This window comes from Hordeum vulgare, chromosome 6H, assembly GCF_904849725.1.
Source record: "Hordeum vulgare subsp. vulgare chromosome 6H, MorexV3_pseudomolecules_assembly, whole genome shotgun sequence".
In the NCBI taxonomy this organism is placed as follows: domain Eukaryota; kingdom Viridiplantae; phylum Streptophyta; class Magnoliopsida; order Poales; family Poaceae; genus Hordeum; species Hordeum vulgare.
The window spans coordinates 352,377,462-352,385,993 of NC_058523.1; positions in this window are offsets into that span (position 1 = coordinate 352,377,462).

The window sequence follows — 8,532 nt, forward strand, 5'->3', positions numbered from 1 at the left end:
TATCTTTTATAAAAACACTAGAAATAACATACCTAAGTTAGGGTCAAGCACGGTGGCGCTGGCTTGTTTCACCTGGAGAAGGCTGCCCTGGAGAAGGCTCGACTGTAGAAGGGTCGTGCGATGCGTTTCGGGAGATATTCTGCACCAAACGTCGTTTGCAATGTGTAGTTAGCATGAGGACACTCTTAAGATCACTCCACTGAAATGAAACTCACCATCCCTGCCACGTTAATGACTGGAATCGGCGGAGGGACTTGGCCGTTCTTCTCGCACATAGACTGTACATTTGGTTTCGACAAGTCAAACTTTTTATTTATTAATGAAACGGACATTCAAATGCAAGATTTGAAATAACATGAAGAATAAACTTACCACGAAGAGCTCGTATATCGCCCTGGTAGACGCATCATTCCGTGCCCTCTCCGCCTCCACCAATGCAGTCGTCCTCTCCTCCAGCTCCCTAATTTCCTTATCCTTCTCCGCCATAGCCGCCTGCATTGCCTCTCTCTCTTTCTGAATAGCAGCCTACACACAACTCATTGTTAGCAATGTAATCATATTGGTTCCAACGCACAACATAATGCGGAAAGATAGTTGATTCCATTAAACTAACCTCGATGGCGAGCTCGACTGGCCGTGGACGACGTGTTATCTCCGGACAAGAGCTCGTTTGGCGTGCCTTTATCTGCCGGAGAGTGCTAGGACAACGTATAAGGCTGTCTCCAATGGCGATCGAGCCATGGGGCCTCCCGTTGCCAGCTATCATCACCAGCTCTGGATCAATAGGCCCCTCGCTCGGGTTAAAGTCCCCCCTTTCCTCGCCTTCCCATGATCTCTGTACTTCACGAGCTTGTCGTGGGAGGATATGTTGGTGAAGTTTTCTAGATGCTCGAGGTCAGACTCAGAGAATGCCTTGACCTTCTTGTACGAGGCAGTATGGGCCATCGCATACAGGTCGTACATTTGTGGCGCCTCCGTCTTATTGTGACGCGCCTAAAAGAGAGAGAGAGGAAAATTGTATTGGTAAAGGGCTCAAGATAGCATTAAGAATGAATTGCATGAGGCATGAAGCAAACCACATACCCAGTTCTCGCCAAATTGGATTAAGTTGACGCTCCCTTGATGGTGTGGCACGCCAACCATTTTGCCACGCCTCTCCTTGGCGTTGTTGTGGCTGGCCTCCCACGTTTAGGAGCACCACTGATCCACCAAGGCCTCCCAACAATCCATCTTATCCACACACCATCTCGGGGGCACCTAAGTTAATAAAGAGAAATTTGAGCGCGTAAGAACCAAATCAAGGAAACTAACTACAAAGCCTTAATAATATGTAATTACCTTCATGTAATGCTCCTTCTTCATCTTAGCATCACGGCACTTCGCCTTGTCAAGCCTAATACGCCGCGTGGCATAGTAGTCTCGAACAGCCTGCACCTGAGCCTCATGCCGAAAGTTTTGAAGTAGGCGGCGACATTCGGTTTCGATAACCTTTGCCGCGTCCTCCTCGTATCCCTCCTCACACCTGTAGTAGGTCTGCAAACGAGACAACACCGATTAGTACAATAAATAGCTATGGTTGATTTATAATTGTGTGAAATAGAAATTACCCAGAACTTTCGGATCACCATGCCCGCCCTCGTGTCACACAAAACACCGTCGATCTCCACCTCGGCAGGGCCGGGGCACCCAAGTAGTGCTCCCAGGTCATTCCTACCTCTCGCTCCCGACCGGGCAACGTAACAAACCCTGGGAAGTTTTGACGGCAAAGAACACCAAGGACGCTGTTGGGCTTGCAGACACCCTTGGCAACAATCCAACCCCTACAGTATGACAAATTAAAGCCAAAACATTAGATATTTGAGAAAACGCGAAGGCAAAAGGTTAAATAAGAGTAAATTAACTTACTTGTCCCCATTTGGCCTAATCGACCACCTCTGCTCGGGGGTCGCTGGCACGAGCGGGAGCCCCGAACTACCACGCTGGTAGACGGTAGCCCCCTCACCCAGCTCCTCGTCGCTACCAGCATGGCCACTTGGCTCAGGCCAGGTATCCCACTGGATCTCTTGGGACGTACCCTCATCCCTGCTTTGCTCCGGAGTCGCCTGGAAGGAAGCCTCTGGGACACGAGTCTCGTGGGTCGAAGGCTCATCGACCTGAGGCTCGTCGACCTGAGGCTCGTGAACCGGAGACCGTGTAGCCTCCACCTTAGACGAATCCACCCTAGAAGTCCTGTGCTCAGGTGAATCAGCTTGGGGTGGTGGCGGAGACCGTGTAGCCCTACCTCTCCCGCGGCCACGTGTACCTTTAGTACAACATAAATACCAACATGAGTAATAAAATGTATATAAATACCAATATGCATACAACATGAGTACAACATAAATACCAACATGAATACAACGTGTACCTTTAGTGCCTCTCGGCTTCGCGGGGGGTCGACCTCCTCTCACGGGGGGCGCTCCTTGCAAAGTAGAGAGCAACACTCTCCGAAGAGGCGAGGCAGGAATGGAAGTACCCATCCCATCACCCGCCGACGAAGAAGCAGCCGCGGAGTGCTTTCGACCCTTTCCGACCATCTTTCAACACCTATCATGACAAAGAGTAAATGAAATTAGTACAACATAAATACCAACAGGAGTAATAAAATGTATATAATTTAAGTGTATCATCGTCATAAATACCAACATGACTAATAAAAATTGAATACCTAACATGAACTCAAAATTTATATATAGTATAATAGTTGAATACCTGACATGAATTAATAACAATCGTCCTCGTCTATATATGCTTCGGGGTCAATAAATGCATCATGATCATCACTATCATCAATAAATGCATCATCATCATCACTATCACGAAGAACATGTGGAAGGCCACCATTATGTAATCGGTCAAGAAGTGACAGGTCATCCGCAGCAGTAACCTCTTCTTCTTCCAGCTCTTCCTGTTCGGGCTCAGGGGTTAAGACGGATTCACTGTCACTGTCTACTTCAATGTTCTCGGGTGAAGTAGAGCGGTTCTTGAAACGTTTCTTGGACATACGTGTTTCTTGGAAGAATTCTCCTTCATATGTGTCTGGGTTAATGTGAGGTTCGTAATCCTCTTCATTGAGGGTAGGTGGTCTAAAATGTGGTGGCACTTCATAAACGACATCCCAACCTCTGAGATTTGGATCAGTTTGGCAGGCCCACGGTAGATAGAAAACTTGTGTCGCGTGTTGAGCCGTAATATAGACATCGGGAACATCTAAGTGGGTGTTTTGGTTGATTCGACTAGTCCTATATGTTCATGAGTCCTTCTAGTCTCCCTCGGCTCAAACCAATAACATTTGAAGACTACGACGGTCGGTGGGTTTTCACCATAGAATAGAAGTTCATAAATTGCTTCAACTCTTCCATAATACTCGGTGTCTCCTTCGCCGATAGCAGAGACAGAACAATTTGTAGTCTTTAGGTCGGGCATAGATAGCTCTTTGCCAAAGGTACGAAAGTGATACCCGTTGATGTTGTATTTGTCAAATGAACGGACCTTATAGTCAAAACCATTAGCGACTTGTCTCAACTCGGCGTCCATAGACTCTGCATCAGCCTACAAGTTTAATACGAAAGAATGGATGCATTAGCCGCAAATTAGACCAATAAATCAAATGGGCCCTTAATGGTAATTAATTACCCTTTGTTTGAACCAAGAGATGAAACCGGGATAGTCGCCTCCATGCTTTGCGAGAAGCTCATACTCTTCGACGGAATCCTTTTCGATGACCGCTCCATCCCAGAATTCGGCGACGTATCGACTATATCAAATATCCGGGAATAAGAGTAGTTCAAAGCAATTAGAAGTTGCGGAACAATAAATTACCGAGAACTTACTCGATGTACGGCCGCAGTTCTGTTAGGTTGGTGAAGATATACAATGAAATGGTCCGCCATTCTTCGACATCCAACGATTTCCCTTTCGAAGCACCGGATGGTGCGAGCTTACCTTTGAATAGGCTAAGGTTGGATCGAACTTTTTCTCGATCGCCATCATTGTACCGAGGCTTCGGCTTATGCAAATGATGATTTTTGGCTTCGTAGTGTGCTGTCACGAAGTTTGCCGCCTCCTCGGTAATGAATGCCTCGGCCATCGATGCTTCAATTCTACGTTTATTTTTACACTTAGCTCGAAGCGTCTTCTGCATCCTCTTAGTTGAGTAGCACCATCGATTTTGAACGCCCCCCCCCATTCTTGCCTCGGTTGGGAGATGCAAAATCAAATGTTGCATTGGATTAAAGAAGCCCGGTGGAAAGATCTTTTCTAATTTGCAGATCAACTCCGGCGCCAACTTTTCCATTTCATCTAGCACGCCAGGCGATAGTTCTTTCGCACAAAGAGAACGGAAGAAATAGCTCAGCTCTGCCAGTACTAGCCATTCATCCTCAGGGATAAAGCCACGCAACATCACCGGCATTACCCGCTCAATCCATATGTGCCAATCATGACTCTTGAGCCCAAATATTTTCAATTTCTCAAGACTCGCTCCCCTCTTTAGATTCGCAGCATACCCATCGGGGAACATCAATCGCATTTTCACCCACAATAGCATTTCCCTCATAGCTGGACTTTCAAGATTGAACCATGCCTTTGGCTTCGCTATGCTTTGCTTTCCTTTCCGTTGTCGCAAGTTTTGCAACGGTCTATCACATAGAGCCTCCAGGTCGATTCTAGCCTTAGGATTATCTTTTGACTTCCCCTCTATGCCGAACAATGTACCAAAAATGGCCTCCGCGATATTCTTTTCAGTGTGCATCACGTCAATGTTGTGTGGGCAAAGGAGGTCTTTGAAGTAAGGGAGATCCCATAAGCATGACTTGTGAGTCCAGGCGTGTTCCGTATTATACCCTTTGAAGTATCCTGGACGCAAAGGATCAGGCTCGAGAGCGTTTAACTGATCAAGGGTCTGTTGGCCTGTCAACGCAGTTGGTGCAGTGTTTTTGACAACTCTACCTTTGATGAAATTCTTCTTGTCTTTTCTGAACTTATGGTCAGGATCCAGGAATTGTCTATGCATGTCGAAGCAAGAATACTTGCGACCAGCCTGTAGCCAACGGAACTGAAGAGCTGCCTTGCATGTGGTGCACGGGAACCTTCCATGCACACACCAGCCAGCGAATAGCGCACACGCCGGATAATCATGCGTCGAGTACATGTACCACACATGCATTTTGAAATTTGTTTTGGTAGCCGCGTCGTAGGTCTTGATCGCATTATCCCAGGCTTCTTGCAACTCATCCTTAAGCAGCTGCATGTACACATTCATATTCTTCCCCGGATAGTTGGGCCCTGGAATTATCAACGTCAGGAAAATGTTCTTTCTTTTCACAATCTCTCCGGGTGGCAAATTTAGTGGAATGACAAATACAGGCCAACAACTGTATTGTGTTGCCGTCATACCATACACATTGAAACCATCCGTGCTGATGGCAACTCTAGGTTGCCTTGGATCTTCCGATTTATCCTTATGTAATGCATCGAAGTGCCTCCGCCAAAACCATCTGAAGTGTGTACCAGCATCTTGTTCCCATCCGCATCTAGTTCGGTTCTTTTGCCCAATTTGTGCCATGTCATCTGTCTGGCCGTCTCTTCGACCATGAAAAGACGTTGAAGTCTTGGTACGATTGGCAGATATCGAAGAACACTAATGGGGATTTTGGTCTGATTCTTCTCAGCCATGCCGTTGTCTACCACAATATACCTGGAAGAATTGCAAATGGGGCAATAGTTCAAGGCCGCATACTCAAGCCTAAATAAGGCACATCCATTCTCACAGGCATGTATCTTCTCATAGGGCATCTTAAGTACACGGAGGATTTTCTCTGACTGGTACAGGTTTGCAGGCAGTACATGGCCTTTGGGTAGAAAGCGTCCAAATATCGTCATCATCGCGTCGTAGCATTCTCTGCCTAGGTTGAATTGAGCCTTCAGAGCCATTACTTGCGCGATGGCATCCAGCTGACAAAACTCAGTCTGCTCGTGGAGAGGACGTTTTGAAGACTCCAGCATTTCATAGAAGGCCTTTGCAGATTCCTCCATCTCATCGTCCGAATCACGAGCATCATCAAAGTCTTGCACCATGTCTTCAATCCCGGTACCATGCTCGTCGGTGCGACGACGAATCACCTCAGCTCTGGCACGTTGGTCAGACTCACCATGAAAAGTCCACACCGTATAATTAGGCGTAAAACCCCACTTCTGCAGGTGTTTACCCATTTCAAACTCTGTCTGCTTTTTCCAGTTGTCGCAGTTGGGACAGGGGCACCATGTTTTATGCTGGCCATTTGCAAATGCGGCTCTCACAAACCCCCTGGTTTTTGTTAACCATTCATGGGTCATGTCTTTCTGACTAGGGTGACCAGTGTACATCCAAGCACGATCACTCATGTTGCCTAGCTACCTATGGGGGCACAAGAAATAAATATATAATTCATCATCTATATTCATACGCTAATCAAGTTTGTCAGTTTTATTACGTCCATGCAACCTACACGCTAATAGGTAAAGATAGGTCCCAATCCCACCCGAGTATGTGTAGACTGGGTTCGTTTTCCCATGCTCTGCTCCAGATGCGACGCAGAATTTCGGCAGCACCTCCCCGCTGTTCTCCTGATACACGTCTCAGCAATAAGCAGAGAGGATGTGTACCCGGAGAACAACAGGGGAGGCACTAACGAAATTCCGCATCGGATCCGGAGCACAGCATACGGGAAAACAAACCCAATCTACACATACTCGGGCTGTCCATGGATAATGTTGGACAATTCGAAAGGATGGCGGTTATAAATATGCAAAGAAATGCATATTTATAGATGTCGCCCTTTCGAACGGGAGACGCATACTGGTCACGCATACTCATGATTGAAGAAACCTATAGCTAGCAAGTTTCATCGGCACGAAGACCGGGACAGAGCAAATTAAGGGGGTAGGAGGAGAAGTCATTTGTGCTCACCAACAAACACAAGGGCGGAGCTCGTCCAACGCACGTGGAGGTCGTCGAACAACTGCACATTGAAATTCACACGATCAACACAAATACGATGTTTTTATAGTTAACATAATCGGAAAATATGTGACCTAACTCATAATTTACAAAATTATGACCCCGTGGGCCTCTAGAAGGCCGAAAAGCACCTTCTCGTTCAACAGAAGGCAGAAGAGGTGTCGGGGGTCGGGGCTTAGTGGCGCCGGGAGTCAGTGCCGTCGAGGGTCGGTGATGTCGGGTGTCGGTGGTCGGGAGTCGGGTTAAATGCGTCGATGGTCGGGGGTCAGTGTCATCGGGGGTCGAGGGTCACTAGCGTCGGGGGTTGGGGTCTTTTCCATCAACAAGAGGCCAAAGAGGTGTCGGGGGCCCGGGGTTGGGGGTTAGTGGCGTCGGGGGTCGGGGGTAGGGGGTCGGGGGTCGAGGGTCAGTGGCGTCGGGGGTCGAGGGTCGGGGGTCGGGAGTCGGGGGTTGGAGGTCAGGGTCGGGAGTCGGGTGTCAGTGGCGTCGGGGGTCGGGAGTCGAGGGTCGGGGGTTGGTGGCGTCGGGCGTCGGGGTCGAGATTCGGGTGTCGGGGGTCAGTGGTGTCGGGTGTCGGGGGTCGGGAGTCGGGTGTGAGTGGCGTCGGGGGTCAGGGGTCGAGGGTCGGGGGTTGGTGGCATCGGGCCTCGGGGGTTGGTGGCGTCGGGCGTCGGGGGTCGTGGGCGGGGGGTCGGGGGTCGGGGTCCTTTTCTTTCTTCTTCTCCTCTCTCCTCTTTTTCTTCTTCTTCTTGTATATCCCTTGTGACCTCACTCGTCTTTTTTCTCCTCCTCCTCCTCCTCCTCCTCTTCTTCTTCTTCTTCTTTCTTTTATCTTTCTCCTCCTCTCCTCTTTCTTCTTCTTCTTCTTCTTCTTCTTCTTCTTCTTCTTCTTTTTTCTTCTAGTTTATTATTCTCTTATTTTCTTCTAAGTTTTTTCTATCTATTTTTTTCTTTTCTATCTACTTTTTCTACCTAATAAACTAACTATCTAATTTAACATAAAAAACAGAAAAAAAAAACCTAGCACTAAACGACATATTCTTCTTCTACTTTTTCTTTTTATTATTCAGACTTTCTAGCAAAAAAGAAGAAGAAACAACAGGAACAAAAACAAAAGAAAAAAGAAAAACACTAACCGGAGGGGAAGGCGTCGGGGTCGCCGGCACAGGGGAGGTGTGGCTGGGGCGGCGACCGGGAGGGAGGTGGGAGGGGCCGGCGGCGGACGGGAGGGAGGCGGGAGGGGGCGGCGTTCGGGAGGGAGGTAGGATGGGGGCGCCGGGAGGGAGGTGGGAGGGGGTCGCGGCGGCCGGGAGGGATGTGGGAGGGGGTGCGGCGGCCGGGAGGGCGATGGGAGGGGGCGGCGGTCGGGAAGGAGGTGGCAAGGGGGCGGCGGTTGGGAGGGAGGTGGGAGGGGGGCGGCGGTCGGTAGGGCGGCGGCGCAGTTGGCTGGGGAGGGGAGCTACCGCGGCGGCGGGTGGGCAGACGACAGCGCG